General features: G+C 39.3%; 1 long non-coding RNA gene and 4 other non-coding genes across 7 annotated transcripts; all 5 read left to right on the forward strand.

Annotated features, from left to right (window-relative positions):
* Positions 1-1056: 1056 nt before the first annotated feature.
* Positions 1057-21179, forward strand: LOC121286922. Of its 3 annotated transcripts, XR_005945104.1 has the most exons (15): positions 1057-1086; positions 1860-1948; positions 5139-5168; positions 5277-5426; positions 8377-8472; positions 9549-9578; positions 9685-9835; positions 12746-12841; positions 13915-13944; positions 14053-14203; positions 17077-17172; positions 18267-18296; positions 18401-18529; positions 20134-20226; positions 20486-21179. It is a non-coding gene; the product is annotated as an uncharacterized LOC121286922 (long non-coding RNA). The 3 variants fall into 3 exon arrangements; XR_005945105.1 differs by lacking the exon at positions 20134-20226 and having other exon boundaries at positions 12746-12868; XR_005945103.1 differs by lacking the exon at positions 20134-20226.
* On the forward strand, positions 4811-4944 carry LOC121287705. Its single transcript, XR_005945237.1, has one exon. It is a non-coding gene; the product is annotated as a small nucleolar RNA SNORA13 (small nucleolar RNA).
* On the forward strand, positions 9227-9360 carry LOC121287702. Its single transcript, XR_005945234.1, has one exon. It is a non-coding gene; the product is annotated as a small nucleolar RNA SNORA13 (small nucleolar RNA).
* Positions 13595-13728, forward strand: LOC121287704. Its single transcript, XR_005945236.1, has one exon. It is a non-coding gene; the product is annotated as a small nucleolar RNA SNORA13 (small nucleolar RNA).
* Positions 17948-18081, forward strand: LOC121287703. Its single transcript, XR_005945235.1, has one exon. It is a non-coding gene; the product is annotated as a small nucleolar RNA SNORA13 (small nucleolar RNA).
* Positions 21180-22578: the final 1399 nt, after the last annotated feature.

Genomic DNA, 22578 nt, shown 5'->3' on the forward strand with positions numbered 1-22578 from the left:
AAACGGGCCGATCATTATTGGTTGCCAGTTGTCTATGCTTTTCAGTTTCTCACCGTCGTCTTTCTTAGGAATAAGAACCGTGCGACTCTTTTTCAAGACCCTTGGGATGGAACTTGACTTGAGCCAGAGGGAGAAGAGATTTGGGAGCCTGTCTTCATACTCTGGCTGGATGTCCATGATGTCTTCCAACTTCAACCCATCCGGTCCTGCTGCCATGTTCTTATCAATGCCTTGACCTCTTCCTTCTGTATGGGTTCTTTCAAAGAGTCGTAATCTCTCCTTCCGTTATAAAATGCAAACTTTTGGAGATTTGCTTTATTATTTGGTTTTGAGATGTTACCTGTAAAACTCTCTTCAAGTTCAGCTTTGCTGAGTGGACATTGTAAAGTGGATGGTGCACCCATGATTTGCTGTGCTATCTTTTTCCTGTCTGTTTTGGATGCCAACTGAGTTGCTTTGAAGTTTGCTTTCATTTAAAGCCTTTATCTAAAGGCTTGTACATCGCGTCCCTGTGGACACGATCCATTTTCGACCTCCAGATAAAGCGAAAGATGGCTCGAGTGATCGCCACAGTGCAGGAGTGTGGAATGGGCCAGACCTGCGCCACATACAGCAACAGTGAGAGTGCCTCACACCTGATGACCGCATCCTTCCTGATGGACACAGCAATAGGTTCTATGCAACACACAAACAGGACAGGGGAGAGAGGGTAGCCCTGCCTGACTTCAGGTTTAATAGGAAAGCTATCTGATTCCCACACATTGATTGAGACTGCGCTCCTGCGCGATGGCAGAAGGGTCTTAGACAGCAACCTTTCCCAATCGGCCAGACCTGTTATTTTCAATAAGACCTGACTGCAGGACACACTTCCCCCTAGTGATTACTGATCCATTTGAAAAAAGGGGTTCTTCAACTAGAAAAAGTCCAAGCATCTGTGCTGGATCAGTAAGGTGGGTGTGCGCATGCGCAGTGGACCAGTGATTACACCCCGCCTCCCCCCACTCCACCCAAGCCAGGCCCAAATCCCGCGATATTTGCTGCAGCGGAAACGAGATTTGTCTTTTCCAGCGAGACCGGGTGAAAATGGTGGGTGTTTGTAGATGGCGGTGCTGAGAGAGTCCAACACAATCCTTGTTAATCCACTCTCAGATTAACGCTAGAGCTGCCGTATCGGCAAAGATATTGTAGAGCGGAGTCTAAGCTATAAGATTCACCCGTTATTGTCTGGAGAAATTCAGTTTAATGTTAATCGAACCGGGTGCAGGTCTCTGTGGGCCGCAGGCTGACGCAAATGAACGTGTAATATGCGGCAGCGGCGGTTACTCCTTAAGTTTGGGACAGTTTTTTAAAAAATTGGCCCGGTTGCCTTCATATTTGGGAGGTGGAAGGTTAAGAGTTGGTGCCGCAGTGACTTTAATGTCAGAACCAGCCGGCTTTGAAATCGTCAGTTGAGTTTAGCGCTGGAATCCAGCCCCTGATGTCTGGAGTTTCCCCAAAGGCAACATGGAAAAGGCTGCACTGTCCTGATTCTGGGACCTTGTGTAACAGCTAAAAAAAATACAACCGAGTTGTCAACGTCAACGAACTGTTGAGAGAAATGAGAACTGATGGCAGGACCTTTTAAACAAGGACTTGTTGTTGGGAAGCATCAAACATTTTTAAAGAGAGAAAAATGTGAAAGTTGATGGTGTATTTACACAGCACCATTCATTATTTCCGTCTGGAAAAGTAGATTGTACCCAGTGACCAACAGCGCATTCTCTCTAATGTGCCTTAGACCAGGGAGAGAGAGTTCCTTATGTTTCCATAGTAGTGGTTGCTCTATGTTGTAATTTCCTATATATTGTTTTTGAACCTAGGCTGACCAAGTAGAACAGAAGAAGAAAAGAACTTTCCGGAAATTTACCTACAGAGGTGTTGACCTGGATCAGCTCCTCGACATGTCCTAGTAAGTTGCATTGTGTTAAATAAGTAATTTCAGTTATGCCCAGTGTATATTTGGAGGAAGGCTGTATGGCCATGCAATAGAACATGTTTTTGGCAAGTTTTAACTTTGCTGGTTTGAAACTTTGGGGTTGAGGGGTGCGCAACATCTGTTTACTGCTGCCCCTCTTGTCCTATCTTGGGAAACACTGACTTTTACCAGAATAAATTGGTACAATTTTATCAGAAAAGGAGACTTGTATTGAATTAACTTTTTGCAACCACTGTCTGAAAGCACTTTACACAATCAATTACTTTAGTCAGTCTACCCTCTGTAGTAAAGTGGCAACAAATTTGTGCATAGCAAGCTGTCAGGATCAGCAGTATGATGGTGACTAGATGATCGGTTTTTGTGATGTTGACTGAGAGAAAAATATCGGCCAGGACACTGGGGAAAACTCCCCTGCCCCTCTTTGAGATAGGACTGTGGGACCTTGTACATCCACCTGAGATTCAGCTTAAAATCTCATCTGAAAGACAGCACTTTTTCAGAATGTCAACTTGAATTTTGTGCTGGGGTGGGACTTAAACCTAGAGCCATGTGAGTCAGGCCAAAGTGCTGCCAACTGAGCCATGGGGGACACAATAATAACACCTTACTAATGTGTGTGTATGCAGAGAGAGAAGCTAATTTATACAGGTCAACAGATGAATGGATATTTGGTAATCTGGGTTTTGCTGGGGCAGGGGGTTGGTAGTTGCTGGGAGCATTGATGCCAGTTGGAAAATGAAATTTACATGCTGGTATTCATTGCTGCCTGTGAAATCTTGTGCACTTTTTTTGAAGTCATATGAAATAGTAAGATGTTTGAGAAATGTGCAACGCATGTTATTTTCCCAGCTGTGATGTGTTGATTATAGCATGCCAGTATCTGCCCAAGATCTGCCCAAGTTATATGCAGTGTAGTGAATTTAGAGTTTTACAGTTTAGAGTTTTAAAATTATACAGTATTTTATATTTTTATAAAAAGAACAGCTGCTTGTACAATTGCTCAGAGATCCTGTTGGTCACATTTTTCCAATTACAGACTTTCCTGGATAGACACTGGGAAAGGTTTGGCAGCAGACTGAAAACTGATTCGCCTGCTCAAGGCCAGAAAAAAAATGTTTGGCAGAATTGAAGTGATGCGCCAGGTCCATATATTTGCAATTTTCCTTTTCGCCAGGGAGAGGGAAAGCTATTTGGCGTGTGCAAAATCAAGGTTGTGTGCCCTTTTTTTGACTTCATATTGCAACATGTGTATTTATTTTCCCCTCAGATTGGGGGAATAATTGAAAGAAAGCTTGATGAAATTGCAACAAACTGCGCACAAGGTCCTGCAAGTAGCAAACACTTGAAAGATGACTGTTCTGTCAAAGCAGTCCCTCAGTACTGCACTGAAACATTAAGATCACATTCTCAAATTCTGAACCAAGGCTTGAACCCACGATTTTTTGTCTCCAATTAATGCTACCATCTGAACCTGTATCTCACTTGGAAGCACAGCATATATTTAATGCTAAGGTGTTATATAGTCTGGTTTGCTTGAATTTTGAAATGGTTAAGGAACCAGAAGTACCTAATCCGACTGCAAACTACACTAAACCTCAGTTCTGTTTTAGTGAGTGTATAGTCTGGAATTCTGACAATCTAAGTTTTTGTCCTTGTTTTCAGTGAACAGCTGATGCAGTTGTAATGTGCCTGTTAGCGTAGGCATGTGAACAGAGGCCTTCGCCGCAAACAGCAGTCCCTCCTGAAAAGGCTGCACAAGGCTAAAAATGAAGCTCCTCCGATGGAGAAACCAGAGGTTGTCAAGACTCATCTTGGGATACGGTTATCCTCCCAGAGATGGTTGGCAGCATGGTTGGTGTGTACAATGGTTAAACCTTTAACCAGGTTGAAATCAAGGTGAGGTAAATTTGCTTATGGCTTTATTTTGTCATAAGTAATTTTAAAAATATTTTGCATATGCAGAATATGATATCAAAGGCTATTCATATGATCCTGTGCTGCATCACCTACAAGCCTGTCAAACACAGCAGACCTGGCATTAGAGCCACTCAATCCTCCAGGTTCATCCTCCTGAAATAAACATTATATGATGGAAATATTGTGTAATAAAATTAATTCCAGTACCAATTGACTTGGTGCTTTTTTTCCCCCAGATCTGGAACTAAGTAGCTTTCTCACTCCACTTTGCAATAGGCTAGAATCTAAAGATTTTTCGTATGAATATATTTATCATGCATAATCTACTGCATTGCTGAAGTTCCTCCTTCCCTCCTTTGATCTTTGGCTCAGAAGCCCTTTCCCCTTTTGTTACGGTGGGCTTGCTTAGGTTCTCAACACTGCCTTGGGGCAAAATATTGCATGTTTGCTCACAACGACGCCGTGTGCAAAAAGTAATGGAACATCATGTGAATGATGCTTGACTTATTGGAGACTAACCTGGGTGTCATTTACCAAGTGGGTGGAAGAAATTCCTTTTTGCATGTGGAGTTTGAACTTCAACTGAAAGAGGCTGATTGCCTCTGTGAGCAACATTAGAGCGGTTGAGTTGTTAAATTATTTTTAATCATGTGACAATCGCTCTTAAGAAATGAAATGATTAGGAAGTGAGAAATAGAAAAGTTATCGGATTCCTTGATTCTACTGCTTTTTTTCTTGTCTCTGTCATCCAAGATGTTCAGTGTCTATGTGTTAATCAATACATAAAAAATGCTGCATTTGTTTACTCAGCAAAAATTAGCTGGCTGTGAGGTACTTTGAGTATTAAATGCAAACAATCGTAATTTTGACAAAACTACCATTGTTTAAGTGGTGTTGCATAGCAGATAGAAAGACCGTTGCCTTTTGTGTTGCCCACTTAATCCTTTAATACAGATGAGTGAGGCGTCAAAAAAGGCATAAAATAACTTGAGCTGTTCCAAGCATCCTGTTGCTGTTGTACTTCAGGATATTGTGATTCAGCTGAAACATGGTTACTTTAGAATTTCTGTAGATTGGATTGTCTAAATAAGTGTTTATGAATGAGCACAAACTATTAAACTGGTTTGAGTGTAGATTATTTTATATATAGTACCAGTTATAACAACGTCCCATCAGACCTTTGAGGAATAATTATAATTATAGTAAATGAACGCTGGCTTGGTTTTAAGTATTGTATGTTTTTCAGGTATGTGGATGTCACCTGGTCAACAAATGGGTAAGTTTTATTTTTTTTAAAAGCTAATATGAATAATGCTTGGTATCACATTTGAGGGGAAAACAAACTCTCTCTTTACAACTTTGGCTGTTTATTTGTATTTTTTAGGGGGGTATAGGCTGTTGCCGCCTCCAGGAGGGAGGGATGCCCCTTCTCAGCCTTCCCACTTTAATCCCTATGCAATTGCACAGCTGCCTCCAGGAGGATTTGACCCCCCTCAGGGATTTGGACAGGGTTTTGGTGCACCTCCACAATATGGTAAGGGCTTCAATCTATGAATTAGACTCCTTGTTAAATCATCAAATAGAAATGACAATATTCAGTTGTCAACTCATGATTATGTTGGTAGTAATGTTCAGTTTTTTAAAAATTGTATTTTAAAACTAATATAACGGAGCCCTTGAAGAAAGATGCCTTGATATTTGCTTGATCTGGCAATGTATTCAGATTATCTATTTATTTATTTGTTTGTTCATTTGGAAGTAGCTGAACCCAAGCATGTAATTCACTAAAACAATCTCTGCTCGTTTAATCACTGTTACAGGGTGCACGTTTGTTATCTCCCTATACTCAAATACACTGCAGCTCAGTACCTTTTTCTATAGGCTGTACTACATTCGATAAAGATTCTTGTTCATGGGGCAATCCTATTGCTAACTCAGACACAGTTTGCTTTAATTTTATATATTGATAGCTTGTTGCCACAATTTACCTATATAGAATAACAAATTGACCAAACATCTGCTGAAATGTATTTCTATTTCATTGGCATTTCTGTGCATCCATATACTACCGGTGACCTAATGCATTTGTGCCGCAGAGTGAAACAGGCTCATGCTTACTGGGGAAGTCATCCTGGTTTCCTTATCTCCCTAGTAAGCACAGGTAACTATCCTCAGGATCCTTCAGGCTATAGACCCATACAAAAGCTCTCCTTCTCAATCTTTTATAGGACAGTTGAACCTCCTATTCATTGTCCTTATTCACTGTAATTACATCTATAATTACAGCCTTGTTCCCATGAAACATTGCCACAACTTGAATGGGGAAAAATTTGGACAAGCTGATTTTGATACCTGGAAAATGTATGTGGGTTTAGAGTTGTATTTCCAATGGTGATGCTGACGTTTTGCAAGGCTCATGCCTTGGACCCTTTCTGTGTCTTAATTTGCATACTAACATCAACATCAGAGGCTCTATCTGGCTTCTCAAGTCATCATAATGCTACACAATCAAATTAGACGTTTCTAATATGTCAAAATTTATCTAAACAGTCATTTCCATCAACACTGGTGGACCGTGTCTGCTGTGTACACCATCTACAGCATGCACTACAACAGCTCACCAAAGCTTCTTTGGCAGCACCTGCCAAAGATGTGAATTCTGCCATCCAGAAGGACAAGGGCAGCACTACAGACACATGGGAACACCATCACCTCCAGTTTTCTCTCCTGGTCACATTGTAGACCTTTATTGTTGTTCCTTGATTGCTCCTGGGTCAAAATCCTGGAACTCTTAAGTAATAGCACTGTGGGAGAATCTTTTAATCTGCTGCAATTCAAGATGAATGCTCATCATCACTCTCATGGATAACTTGGATTGGGCAATAAATGCTGACCTTGCTAGCGATGCTTACATTCCAAAAATGCTGTTTTAAAAAAGAAGTTTGTTTAACAAATTATTGTTTTTATGGACATCATGCTTGACTTTGCCCAAGGCATTGGTCAATATACACCAGTGGTTTTTAAATTTTCCATGTGGTACATGCAACGATTAAGGCCCACTGGAAACTGACTACCTATGGAGATTTCTGCAAAGCTATGGCAGTGCAGCTAAGCAAAAGAAAGTTGCAGATCATTGTAGTAAAAGCTTTGTTTTTGTTGGTATACGCCAGCAGAAATGACACTTATTTAGAAATCTGATAATGGATAGAATGAAATCTGACCATTATGGAATTCTGTGCTGCAAACCATTATAATCCAGCGTGTACTTTAAAAGTAAATAAAAGAAACAGTTGACGGCAATAAGGTATGGAGAATGTCTTGGTGGCATATGGAAAAACTTGTTAGGTACAGGTTTGATGGGATTGCTGCCCCAATCTGTGATGTAGCATTCTGTTGCTGTGATGAGGAGAGCTGCCCAGGTGAAACTCTGGCTGTTTTTGCAGAACTACAGCATGGGCAAGGTTACCAATGTGTGGAGCTGGTGCTGGTGTTATTTTCCTAATCTACCACTGGGTAGTGCAATGTGAAGGAGTTATATCTTGCCTACCAAAAATTAGAATTGAATCTCTTGATCTTTGCCAGTTGCTTTTATTGTGGAGCACTGATAAGCAGCTTTTGACACCAGACATGCATTCCAGTATAAAACCTCTTTCCTCATGACTTACTTAGATGGCAAAACAGGCTGCTGGATAGCGATTTAGTTTATTCTTGTGTAAAAACAATGTGTGTATTTCACAATGCCAGTGACAGTAACAAAACAAGACCGTTTCATTGTCACTAATATACAAACTTCCACACAACTGAGTTATGCAGCGGGTTTATGAAATGGGGGGTGAGGCCCACGTATTTATTTATTTAAAATGAAGGTAACTAAAGGGGCGGCAAGACCTCTTCAACGTTTTGTTTAAATTTCCAGTCCTATAGTTTGAAGTTGAAAGCTTGTCCCTGACAGCTCATTTTGATCCCTACAGTCAGTAGGGAGCGTTGATCAAGTTCAGTTGATCTGTACTGAGTGACATGGGCCAGCACCTTGGATGCTGAACAGAATACCTCATTCCTTTATTGGCAAATGAGATATTTGTATTCTAGTGTCGAATGTACCCTGTGTTGAAAGCAATTTCTCCTGCACTTAAGCTGCTCGTTAAAAGAAAAATTTTGTTTTCATTTATCTTTGTAATGAAAGTTTCGCAAACTGTAAAATGTCATGTCAAGCAGAGCCGATGGGTGGTAAAGCACTTTCCATCTTCGTTAGTCCAGGAGAAGTTATTTCATTTACCTAACTAAACACTTACATTAGTGTTTAGTACATTAATATTTTTAAATTAAAACAGTTTTCCTCCTAACCTGATTTTTTTTTAATGGAAAGAACATTAGATATTAGCCCAGTTCAGCTACGTCTTGAACTCCCTGATATAATTGTGTGGAGATTAATTTACAGTGTATGGAATTCTTTGGTTAATTTTATGACTTTTTTTCTTTTTCAGCCTGAAATTACTGGCCGTTATCTTGGAGAGTTCTCCATCACCTACAAGCCTGTGAAGCACGGATGACCTGGTATCTGAGCCGCTCACTCCTCTGAAGTAAATAGTATACGATGGAAACGTTGTGTAAATAAAATAAATTCCAGTATTGCTTGACTTAAAGTGATTATTTTTCAGATCTGGAACTTAGTTTCTTTCTCACTTCCCTTTGCAGTAAGATGGAACCTAAAGATTTTTTGTATGAATACATTTATCATGCATAATTACTGCATTGCTGAAGCCTCTCCTTCCCTCCTTTGATCTTTGGCTCAGATGCCCTTCTTGTATGTTACAGTGGCCTTGCTTAGGTCCTCAACACTGCTTTGGGGCAAAAAATTGCAGATTTGCTCTGAACGACTCCCCGTGTGCACAAAGTAATGGAACATCATGTGAATGATGCTCGGATTCTTGCAGACTAATCTGGGTGTCATTTAGCAAGGGATGCAAGAAATTCCTTTTTGCACGTGGAGGTTGAACTTCAACTGAAAGAGGCTGATTGCCTCTGTGAACAACATTGGAGCGGTTGAGTTGTTAGATTATTTTTAATTGCGGGGCAATTCCTGTTAAATTAAATGATTTAGGAAGTGAGAAATGCAAAGTTATCAGGTCACTTCATTCTACTGCTTTTTCTCTTGTCTCTGTCATCCAAGTCGCTCAGTAGCTGTGTGTTAACCAATATAGAATAAATGTTGCATTTTTTTAATCATTAGAAGTTAGATGGCTGTGTGGTACTTTTAACATTAAATATGAACAATCATAATTTTGACAAAACTACCGTGTTTATGTGGTGTTGCATTGCAGATGGAAAGAGCATTGCCTTTTGTGTTGCCCACTTAATCCTTTAATACAGATGAGTGTGGCGTCAAAAAAGGCATAAAATAACTTGAGCTGTTCCAAGCATCCTGTTGCTGTTGTATTTCAGGATATTGTGATTCAGCTGAAACACTGTTACCTTAGAATTTGTGCAGATTGGATTGTCTAAATAGGTGTTTATGAATGAGCACAAGCTATTAAACTAGTTTGAATGTAGATTATTTTATATTTATTGCCAGTTATAACAAGGTCCCATCAGACCTTTGATGAATAATTATAGTAAATGAACGCTGGCTTGGTTTTAAGTATTGTATGTTTTTCAGGTATGTGGATGACACCTGGTCAACAAATGGGTAAGTTTCATTTTTTTTTAAAAGCTAATATGAATAATGCTTGGTTCACGTTTGAGGGGAAAACAAACTCTCTTTACATCTTTGGCTGTTTCTTTGTGTTTTTTAGCGGGGGTATGGGCTGTTGCCACCTCCAACAGGGAGGGATGCCCCTTTTCAGCCTCCCCACTTTAATTGCTATATAGTTCCACAGCCGCCTCCAGGAGGATTTGCCCCACCTCAGGGATTTGGACAGGGTTTTGGTGCACCTCCACAATATGGTAAGGGCTTCAATCTATGAAATAGACTCCTTGTTAAATCATCAAATAGAAATGACGATATTCAATTGTCAACTCATGATTATGTTGGTAGTAATGTTCAGTTTTTTAAAAATTGTATTTTAAAACTAATATAACGGAGCCCTTGAAGAAAGATGCCTTGATATTTGCTTGATCTGGCAATGTATTCAGATTTATTTATTTATTTGCTCATTTGGAAGTCGCTGGACCCAAGCATGTAATTCACTAAAACAATCTCTGCTCGTTTAATCACTTACAGGGTGCACGTTTGTTATCTCCCTATACTCAAATACACTGCAGCTCAGTACCTTTTTCTATAGGCTGTACTACATTCGATAAAGATTCTTGTCCATGGGGCAATCCCTATTGCTAACTCAGACACAGTTTGCTTTAATTTTATATATTGATAGCTTGTTGCCACAGTTTGCCTATATAGAATAACAAATTGACCAAACATCTGCTTAAATGTATTTCTATTTCACTGGCATTTCTGTGCATCCATATACTACCGGTGACCTAATGCATTTGTGCTGCGGAGTGAAACAGGCTCATGCTTACTGGGGAAGTCATCCTGGTTTCCTTATCTCCCTAGTAAGCACAGGTAACTATCCTCAGGATCCTTCAGGCTATAGACCCATACAAAAGCTCTCCTTCTCAATCTTTTATAGGACAGTTGAACCTCCTATTCATTGTCCTTATTCACTGTAATTACATCTATAATTACAGCCTTGTTCCCATGAAACATTGCCACAACTTGAATGGGGAAAAATTTGGACAAGCTGATTCTGATACCTGGAAAATGTATGTGGGTTTAGAGTTGTATTACCAGTGGTGATGTTGAAGTTTTGCAAGGATCATGCCTTGGACCCTTTCTGTGTCTTAATTTGCATACTAACATCAACATCAGAGGCTCTATCTGGCTTCTCAAGTCATCATAATGCTACACAATCAAATTAGACGTTTCTAATATGTCAAAATTTATCTAAACAGTCATTTCCATCAACACTGGTGGACCGTGTCTGCTGTGTACACCATCTACAGCATGCACTACAACAGCTCACCAAAGCTTCTTTGGCAGCACCTGCCAAAGATGTGAATTCTGCCATCCAGAAGGACAAGGGCAGCACTACAGACACATGGGAACACCATCACCTCCAGTTTTCTCTCCTGGTCACATTGTAGACCTTTATTGTTGTTCCTTGATTGCTCCTGGGTCAAAATCCTGGAACTCTTAAGTAATAGCACTGTGGGAGAATCTTTTAATCTGCTGCAATTCAAGGTGAATGCTCATCATCACTCTCTTATGGATAACTTGGATTGGGCAATAAGTGCTGACCTTGCTAGCGATGCTTACGTTCCAAAAATGCTGTTTTTAAAAAAAGAAGTTTGTTTAACAAATTATTGTTTTTATGGACATCATGCTTGACTTTGCCCAAGGCATTGGTCAATATACACCAGTGGTTTTTAAATTTTCCATGTGGTACATGAAATGATTAAGGCCCACTGGAAACTGACTACCTATGGAGATTTCTGCAAAGCTTGACAGTGCAGCTAACCAAAAGAAAGTTGCAGATCATTGTAGTAAAAGCTTTGTTTTTGTTGGTATACGCCAGCAGAAATGACACTAATTTAGAAATCTGATAATGGATAGACTGAAATCTGATCATTATGGAATTCTATGCTGCAAACCAATATTATAATCCAGCATGTCCTTTAAAAGTAAATAAAAGAAATAGTTGACGGCAATAAGGTATGGAGAATGTCTTGGTGGCATATGGAAAAAAATGTTAGGTACAGGTTTGATGGGATTGCTGCCCCAATCTGTGATGTAGCATTCTGTTGCTGTGATGAGGAGAGCTGCCTAGGTGAAACTCTGGCCGTTTTTGCAGAACTACAGCATGGGCAAAGTTGCCACTGTATGGAGCTGCTGCTGGTGTTATTCTCTAATCTACCACTGGGTAGTGCAATGTGAAGGAGTTATATCTTGCCTACCAAAAATTAGAATTGAATCTCTTGATCTTTGCCAGTTGCTTTTATTGTGGAGCACTGATAAGCAGCTTTTGACACCAGACATGCATTCCAGTATAAAACCTCTTTCCTCATGACTTATTTAGATGGCAAAACAGGCTGCTGGATAGCAATTTAGTTTATTCTTGTGTAAAAACAATGTGTGTATTTCACAATGCCAGTGACAGTAACAAAACAAGACCGTTTCATTGTCACTAATATACAAACTTCCGCACAACTGAGTTATGCAGCGGGTTTATGAAATGGGGGTGAGACCCACGTATTTATTTATTTAAAATGAAGGTAACTAAAGGGGCGGCAAGACCTCTTCATCATTTCGTTTAAATTTCCAGTCCTATAGTTTGAAGTTGAAAGCTTGTCCCTGACAGCTCATTTTGATCCCTACAGTCAGTAGGGAGCGTTGATCAAGTTCAGTTGATCTGTACTGAGTGACATGGGTCAGCACCTTGGATGCTGAACATAATACCTCATTCCATTACTGGCAAATGAGATATTTGTATTCTAGTGTCGAATGTACCCTGTGTTGAAAGCAATTTCTCCTGCACTTAAGCTGCTCGTTAAAAGAAAAATTTTGTTTTCATTTATCTTTGTAATGAAAGTTTCGCAAACTGTAAAATGTCATGTCAAGCAGAGCCGATGGGTGGTAAAGCACTTTCCATCTTCGTTAGTCCAGGAGAAGTTATTTCATTTACCTAACTAAACACTTACATTAGTGTTTCCCTCCTAACCTGTTTTTTTTAATGGAAAGAACATTGGATATTAGCCCAGTTCAGCTACGTCTTGAACTCTCTGATATAATTGTGGAGATTAATTTACAGTGTATGGAATTCCTTGGTTAATTTTATGACTTTTTTTCTTTTTCAGCCTGAAATTACTGGCCGTTATCTTGGAGAGTTCTCCATCACCTACAAGCCTGTGAAGCACGGATGACCTGGTATCTGAGCCGCTCACTCCTCTGAAGTAAATAGTATACGATGGAAACGTTGTGTAAATAAAATAAATTCCAGTATTGCTTGACTTAAAGTGATTATTTTTCAGATCTGGAACTTAGTATCTTTCTCACTTCCCTTTGCAGTAGGATGGAACCTAAAGATTTTTTGTGTGAATACGTTTATCATGCATAATCTACTGCATTGCTGAAGCCCCTCCTTCCCTCCTTTGATCTTTGGCTCAGATGCCCTTCTTGTATGTTACAGATACCTTGCTTAGGTCCTCAATACTGCTTTGGGGCAAAAAATTGCAGGTTTGCTCTGAACGACTCCCCATGTGCACGAAGTAATGGAACATCATGTGAATGATGCTCGGATTCTTGCAGACTAACCTGGGTGTCATTTAGCAAGGGATGCAAGAAATTCCTTTCTACATGTGGAGGTTGAACTTCAACTGAAAGAGGCTGATTGCCTCTGTGAACAACATTGGAGCGGTTGGGTTGTTGAATTGCCCCAGAATTAAAAATAATTTCTGTTAAGTTAAATGATTTAGGAAGTGAGAAATGCAAAGTTATCAGGTCTCTTCATTCTGCTGCTTTTTCTCTTGTCTCTGTCATCCAAGTCGCTCAGTAGCTGTGTGTTAACCAATATAAAAATGTTGCATTTTTTTAATCAGTAGAAGTTAGATGGCTGTGTGGTACTTTTAACATTGAATGTGAACAATCATAATTTTGACAAAGCTACCATTGTTTATATGGTGTCGCATAGCAGATGGAAAGAGCATTGCCTTTTGTGTTGCCCACTTAATCCTTTAATACAGATGAGTGAGGCGTCAAAAAAGGCATAAAATAACTTGAGCTGTTCCAAGCATCCTGTTGCTGTTGTGCTTCAGGGTATTGTGATTCAGCTGAAACACTTACTTTAGAATTTCTGTAGATTGGATTGTCTAAATGGATGTTTATGAATGAGCACAAGCTATTAAACTAGTTTGAATGTAGATTATTTTATATTTATTGCCAGTTATAACAAGGTCCCTTCAGACCTTTGATGAATAATTATAGTAAATGAACACTGGCTTGGTTTTAAGTATTGTATGTTTTTCAGGTATGTGGATGTCACCAGGTCAACAAATGGGTAAGTTTAATTTTTTTTTTAAAAACTAATGTGAATAATGCTTGGTTTCACGTTTGAGGGGAAAACAAACTCTCTTTACATCTTTGGCTGTTTATTTGTGTTTTTTAGGGGGGCTATGGGCTGTTGCCACCTCCAGGAAGCAGGTATGCCCCTTCTCAGCCTCCCCACTTTAATTGCTATATAGTTCTACAGCCGCCTCCAGGAGGATTTGCCCCATCTCAGGGATTTGGACAGGGTTTTGGTGCACCTCCACAATATGGTAAGGGCTTCAATCTATGAAATAGACTCCTTGTTAAATCATCAAATAGAAATGACAATATTCAGTTGTCAACTCATGATTATGTTGGTAGTAATGTTCAGTTTTTTAAAAATTGTATTTTAAAACTAATATAACGGAGCCCTTGAAGAAAGATGCCTTGATATTTGCTTGATCTGGCAATGTATTCAGGTTATTTATTTATTTGCTCATTTGGAAGTCGCTGGACCCAAGCATGTAATTCACTAAAACAATCTCTGCTCGTTTAATCACTGTTACAGGGTGCACGTTTGTTATCTCCCTATACTCAAATACACTGCAGCTCAGTACCTTTTTCCATAGACTGTACTACATTCGATAAAGATTCTTGTTCCATGGGGCAATCCCTATTGCTAACTTAGACACAGTTTGCTTTAATTTTATATATTGATAGCTTGTTGCCACAATTTACCTATATAGAATAACAAATTGACCAATCATCTGCTGAAATGTATTTCTATTTCATTGGCATTTCTGTGCATCCATATACTACCGGTGACCTAATGCATTTGTGCCGCAGAGTGAAACAGGCTCATGCTTACTGGGGAAGTCATCCTGGTTTCCTTATCTCCCTAGTAAGCACAGGTAACTATCCTCAGGATCCTTCAGGCTATAGACCCATACAAAAGCTCTCCTTCTCAATCTTTTATAGGACAGTTGAACCTCCTATTCATTGTCCTTATTCACTGTAATTACATCTATCATTACAGCCTTGTTCCCATGAAACATTGCCACAACTTGAATGGGGAAAAATTTGGACAAGCTGATTTTGTGTTGGGTTTAGAGTTGTATTTCCAATGGTGATGCTGAAGTTTTGCAAGGATCATGCCTTGGACCCTTTCTGTGCCTTAATTTGCATACTAACATCAACATCAGAGGCTCTATCTGGCTTCTCAAGTCATCATAATGCTACACAATCAAATTAGACGTTTCTAATATGTCAAAATTTATCTAAACAGTCATTTCCATCAACACTGGTGGACCGTGGCTGCTGTGTACACCATCTACAGCATGCGCTACAACAGCTCACCAAAGCTTCTTTGGCAGCACCTGCCAAAGATGTGAATTCTGCCATCCAGAAGGACAAGGGCAGTACTACAGACACATGGGAACACCATCACCTCCAGTTTTCTCTCCTGGTCACATTGTAGACCTTTATTGTTGTTCCTTGATTGCTCCTGGGTCAAAATCCTGGAACTCTTAAGTAATAGCACTGTGGGAGAATCTTTTAATCTGCTGCAATTCAAGATGAATGCTCATCATCACTCTCTCATGGATAACTTGGATTGGGCAATAAATGCTGACCTTGCTAGCGATGCTTACATTCCAAAAATGCTGTTTTAACAAAGAAGTTTGTTTAACAAATTATTGTTTTTATGGACATCATGCTTGACTTTTCCGAAGGCAGTGGTCAGTCTACACCAGTGGTTTTTAAATTTTCCATGTGGTACATGCAACGATTAAGGCCCACTGGAAACTGACTACCTATGGAGATTTCTGCAAAGCTATGACAGTGCAGCTAAGCAAAAGAAAGTTGCAGATCATTGTAGTAAAAGCTTTGTTTTTGTTGGTATACACCAGCAGAAATGACACTAATTTAGAAATCTGATAATGGATAGACTGAAATCTGATCATTATGGAATTCTATGCTGCAAACCATTATTATAATCCAGCATGTACTTTAAAAGTAAATAAAAGAAATAGTTGGCGGCAATAAGGTATGGAGAATGTCTTGGTGGCATATGGAAAAACTTGTTAGGTACAGGTTTGATGGGATTGCTGCCCCAATCTGTGATGTAGCATTCTGTTGCTGTGATGAGGAGAGCTGCCTAGGTGAAACTCTGGCCGTTTTTGCAGAACTACAGCATAGGCAAGGTTACCACTGTATGGAGCTGGTGCTGGTGTTATTCTCTAATCTACCACTGGGTAGTGCAATGGGAAGGAGTTATATCTTGCCTACCAAAAATTGGAATTGAATCTCTTGATCTTTGCCAGTTGCTTTTATTGTGGAGCACTGATAAGCAGCTTTTGACACCAGACGTGCATTCCAGTATAAAACCTCTTTCCTCATGAATTATTTAGATGGCAAAACAGGCTGCTGGTTAGCAATTTAGTTTATTCTTGTGTAAAAGCAATGTGTGTATTTCACAATGCCAGTGACAGTAACAAAACAAGACCGTTTCATTGTCACTAATATACAAACATCCACACAACTGAGTTTTGCAGCGGGTTTATGAAATGGGGATGAGGCCCACGAATTTATTTATTTAAAATGAAGGTAAATAAAGGGGCCTCTTCAACGTTTCGTTTAAATTTCCAGTCCTATAGTTTGAAGTTGAAAGCTTGTCCCTGACAGCTCATTTTGATCCCCACAGTCAGTAGGGAGCGTTGATCAAGTTCAGTTGATCTGTACTGAGTGACATGGGTCAGCACCTTGGATGCTGAACATAATACCTCATTCCTTTATTGGCAAATGAGATATTTGTATTCTAGTGTTGAAAGCAATTTCTCCTGCGCTTAAGCTGCTAGTTAAAAGAAAGTTTGTTTTCACCTATCTTTGTAATGAAAGTTTCGCAAACTGTAAAATGTCATGTCAAGCAGAGCAGATGGGTGGTAAAGCACTTTCCATCTTCATTAGTCCAGGAGAAGTTATTTCATTTACCTAACTAAACACTTACATTAGTGTTTTCCTTCTAACCTGATCTTTTTTTTAATGGAAAGAACATTGGATATTAACCCGGTTCAGCTACGTCTTGAACTCCCTGATATAATTGTGGAGATTAATTTACAATGTATGGAATTCTTTGGTTAATTTTATGACTTCTTTTCTTTTTCAGCCTGAAATTACTGGCCGTTATCTCGGAGAGTTCTCCATCACCTACAAGCCTGTGAAGCACGGATGACCTGGTATCTGAGCCGCTCACTCCTCTGAAGTAAATAGTATACGATGGAAACGTTGTTTAAATAAAATAAATTCCAGTATTGCTTGACTTAAAGTGCTTATTTTTCAGATCTGGAACTTAGTATCTTTCTCACTTCCCTTTGCAGTAGGATGGAACCTAAAGATTTTTTGTATGAATACATTTATCATGCATAATCTACTGCATTGCTGAAGCCCCTCCTTCCCTCCTTTGACCTTTGGCTCAGATGCCCTTCTTGTATGTTACAGTGGCCCTTCTTGTATGTTACAGTGACCTTGCTTGGGTCCTCAACACTGCTTTGGGGCAGAAAATTGCAGGTTTGCTCTGAACGACTCCCTGTGTGCACAAAGTAATGGAACATCATGTGAATGATGCTCGGATTCTTGCAGACTAACCTGGGTGTCATTTAGCAAGGGATGCAAGAAACTCCTTTCTGCATGTTGAGGTTGAACTTCAACTGAAAGAGGCTGATTGCCTCTGTGAACAACATTGGAGCGGTTGAGTTGTTAAATTATTTTTAATTGCGGGGCAATTCCTGTTAAATTAAATGATTTAGGAAGTGAGAAATGCAAAGTTATCAGGTCTCTTCATTCTACTGCTTTTTCTCTTGTCTCTGTCATCCAAGTTGCTCAGTAACTGTGTTAACCAATATAGATAAAATGTTGCATTTTTTTAATCATTAGAAGTTAGATGGCTGTGTGGTACTTTTAACATTAAATATGAAAAATCATAATTTTGACAAAGCTACCGTGTTTATGTGGTGTTGCATAGCAGATGGAAAGAGCATTGCCTTTTGTGTTGCCCACTTAATCCTTTAATACAGATGAGTGTGGCGTCAAAAAAGGCATAAAATAACTTGAGCTGTTCCAAGCATCCTGTTGCTGTTGTATTTCAGGATATTGTGATTCAGCTGAAACACTGTTACCTTAGAATTTGTGCAGATTGGATTGTCTAAATAGGTGTTTATGAATGAGCACAAGCTATTAAACTAGTTTGAATGTAGATTATTTTATATTTATTGCCAGTTATAACGTCCCATCAGACCTTTGATGAATAATTATAGTAAATGAACACTGGCTTGGTTTTAAGTATTGTATGTTTTTCAGGTATGTGGATGTCACCAGGTCAACAAATGTGTAAGTTTCATTTTTTTAAAGCTAATATGAATAATGCTTGGTATCAGGTTTGAGGGGAAAACAAACTCTCTTTAAATCTTTGGCTGTTTATTTGTGTTTTTCAGGGGGTTATGGGCTGATGCTGCCTCCAGGAGCCCCTCCACAGCCTCCCCACTTTAATCCCTATGTAGTTCCACAGCCACCTCCAGGAGGATTTGCGCCATCTCAGGGTTTTGGTGCACCTCCACAATATGGTATGTTTTTAACCTTTCATTTCTGCAGAACAAGGGAAAATAAGCCAGTTTTAGGCTATATGTTGCAGGATTTTGAGTTGAATGTATGGAGGAAAAAAGTTGCCTGTCATGTTGTAAACATATCAAAAATATTGGGGTGTCTGGTCAAAGCAATGTTTTTGATGAAATTCATATATCAATACATGTGTTTACCTGGAATACCAGCACTCCCTGCCACACCAGGAGCAGGACAGGTGGGCTATCCACCAGCAACTTAAGACACCCCAGGACATGAACAAGCCACCTGCTGGACAGCCCAAATTCCCTGGGTACAACCAGTATGGTAGGTAACAAGTAGTGTAGGATTTTGAGGTGCTGTAGAATTAGAAAAGAACACAATCCCCTTCAATGCATATGATATTTGAAGTCAGAAGTCCCTCTACCTGCTTGTATTTCCAGCAGGTTTACGTGAATACCAGAAGATAAGAAGGTAAAGAATGGTGGGTTGAATTAGATCATCCCTTTCTAGTATTTTATAACCTCATGGATGTGAGATCTCCTGTTAGGAACAGAGCAGAGACATAGCCTACAAGGGGACAATTACTAGCATAAATCTAAGCTTACATGATAAGTAGTCGTTCACATCTTTTTACATCAGCACAGTGTTATAGTTTTCAATTCCATGTCTCCTGATTTCTACTTTTGTCTGTTCCTCTACCACCCCATCAAAAAAAATGTTGTATCTTTGAATGTCAGAGTTTCTAACCTAGCTGTTAGTCTCTCTACTGTTCTTGATCTGAATCTTAACTTGGGTCCATCTGCTTCCTCTCTTACCTGGCTAAATGCAGCTCCCTGCTGTTTGTTCTAGATGTAAAACCTGACTTCCCGTCTCTGAGTGAGCAGAGTTTCTGCTTCAGCCAGATTTCATTTTTGAGATGGAAAATTGCTGTAAGATTTCCAGGATCTGAATAAATTGAAATGGGTCCATTTAAAAAAGAAAATGGTGATTTATCAATGGCTTCAATCTGTGAAAAAGACTCTATGTTAAATTGGCAATTACAAATGACAATATTCAGGTGTCAACTTCTGATTATTTTGGTGGTAATGTTTAGTTTTAAAAGTTTGTACTTTAAAACTAATATAACGGAGCCCTTGAAGAAAGATGCTGTGATATTTGCTTTATCTGGCAATGCATTCAGATTTTTAAATTTATTTACTCATTTGAATGTAGCTGAACTAAAGCATGTAATTCATTAAAATAATCTTTGCTCATTTAATCACTATTGTGATTTGTTCTCTCCCTACATCCAAATACACTCTGCAGCTCAGTACCTTTACTACAGACTGTACTACATTCACTAAAGGTTCTTGTCCATGAGGCACAATCCCTATTGCTAACTTAGGCACAGTTTGTTTTAATTTTATATATTGATAGTTTGTTGCCACAATTTTCCCATATAGATTATCAGATTGACCAAACGTCTGCTTAAATGTCATTTATTTCTATTTCATTGGCATTTCTGTGCATCCCTATACCAATGGTGACCTGATGCATCTATGCCGTGGATTGAAGCAGGCTCAGGCTTACTGGGGTAGTCATCCTGGTTTCCTCATCTCCCTAATAGGCATGGGTAACTATCCTCAGGATCCTTCAGGCTACGGACCCAAGCGTCCTTCTCAGACTTACGGTCAGGCTGAGCAGGGATATAGTGCAGCAGGTAGGTGTTGCATAGACTTTGAACTGCCTTGCTTCAAAGATGAGTAGCTTAAGTAGGGTGTAGTCCTTGCTCAGTTTTCTTTTAAGTGGGAGAATAGTGTTAAATCAATTGAATATTTGTTGTGCTGGTACAAGGATGAACTAACTATGCAAAATTAAGTTTGATTTTTCACAAGTTGCTTTCTGTATAGTTAATGGTGACTTTAGTTTGCATTTTTCCTCTAAACAGTCATAACTTTTCTGTTCTATTTGTTTAATAGGTTATGGGCAAGATATGAGTGGTTTTGGCCAGGCCCCAGATTTCTCGGATCCAAATCAGCCAGCTCCCTCATATGGAGGACCCTCAGCACCAGCGCCTCCAGGGGCTCCACCATCTGCACCGGGTGGATTTGCCCGCGGTCAGAACCACAATGCTCAGGGGTTCCATCCTTACAGGCATTAAAACCATGGCAGGGAAAAACATAAAGGAGTATATTCTGGTGTAAACTTGACCAGGAATTCCTTAATTTTGTGACTCTTTTGTGACAATCACTTGATTATATTACACAAACAACAACAAAAAAAAAAAAATTAAACGCAGTTTGAAGGATACACTGTGGGCTTTGGACTGCATTTTTGAAAAAAATTATTCTCCTCTTCCCAACCGCACAAATGACCTCTTTGTGCTCTAAGTGTTGCAAGGTTTAGTAGAAATATTCTGCTGTACCATATAACTCTTGTTTTATTTTTTTTTTATTTGTTACTTTAAGCCTTTGTTTTACCCTAGTATACTTTTATGTTTAAAATTGAAACATTTGAAAACAGACGTTGCAATTTTTAGGTCAACTTTTGTACTATTTAGATCTGCCTTTTTTAATTTAAGATGTGGATTTCCCTTAAGAATGGCTGTAGAATAAACTGCAAAATAAAGACAGATGACCCCTGGTTAAATAAAGAGAGCACATTTTGTTTAAATGATCTGACCTCTGACTGATTTTTGTGTGTTTCAATAAGGACTCTTTAAGATATGCATCTGTAGCTAGTTCAGAATTGGTTGGTTTTACGATATTTAAATTACTACATCTGAGTACAACAGAAATAAGGACATGAAAGTGAACAGAGCCTACCCGAGTCTGAGAAATGTAACTGTTCCTGGCTCATTCCTGTCAGTTTTCTGAAACATTTTTTAGTTTTATTTTGAAGCATTGCTAAAGTTGTGAATCGCTGGCTTTTTCACCCAAATGTATTAACTTCAGGTTGGGAATGACTTTGTGGATGTTGGTTCTTTCCCAGAGTAGCTATTTCTGTATTGGCCTTGACTAAGTTGTTGGCAAGTAGCATGGTCTTGTCCTATCCTTAGGTGTCCTACTCCACCTGGCGTTGTTGTATAATCCAAATGCTGATACTTGTATCCCTAGAATTTCTGACATGCACAGGTACCAGATGGAACCTCTAGTGTCCGAAAAATTAAGTTAACATAACTTGAGTGAAGAAAGGGAAAACTTGCACTAATTGGACTTTTTTGAGAATAACGTTTTTTAAGCATCCAACTTATAAATATGTGTAAAACTTGCTTTTCATAGCTTAGCCTTATTGTTAAATTATAGACATTGAGTTATGCTCAAAACAAAATGCTGGGCCATTTGGTACATGACATTCCAGCCATGTGTGTCAATCTATTTGACATATCGTGAGTTGTGAATAGAACAAATACAAAATAAGGCTTTGGGCAAATGAAAGATGTTACTCTATACAATCTGCGATGCTACTGCCAACATAATTGATTTTCTCAAAGTACAGGCAGATATCGTCTAAAAGATGGGACGGGACCACTGACCAGTGCAACACTGTCCTCAGAGTTGCACTGAAGTGTGAGATCCTGATGTCTATGAATACGATGAGCATTGAGGCCAGACAGATATGTCTTAGGATCTACCATCTAAATAGGACCAGGAGTCGGCTATTTAGTCTCTCAAGCCTATTCAGCCATTTGCTGAGAACATTACGGAACTACCATCTAACACCACATACCTTTTCTTCATCCCTTTATCCTTTGATTAACAAAAATCTATCCATCTCAGATATGAAATGAACAATTGATCTCTTTTGCAGAAGAGAGTTCTAAACTTCTACCACCTTTTGTGTGCCTAAGTGTTTAATAACTTCACTACTGAAAGGTCTGACAGCATCTGCGGGGAGGAACACAGTTAACGTTTCGAGTCCGTATGACTTCAACAGAGCTAAGGAAAAAGAAAGGTGAAATATATAAGCACAGCCAGGTGAGGGAGGTAGAATGGAAACTCGCCCCCACTATCTCAGCATGTTCAATCAAGTGTCGACAGCCAATTAGTTGCTGTTTGGCAGGAAGGAAGTC

Source organism: Carcharodon carcharias, chromosome 14, assembly GCF_017639515.1.
Source record: "Carcharodon carcharias isolate sCarCar2 chromosome 14, sCarCar2.pri, whole genome shotgun sequence".
Classification (NCBI taxonomy): Eukaryota; Metazoa; Chordata; class Chondrichthyes; order Lamniformes; family Lamnidae; genus Carcharodon; species Carcharodon carcharias.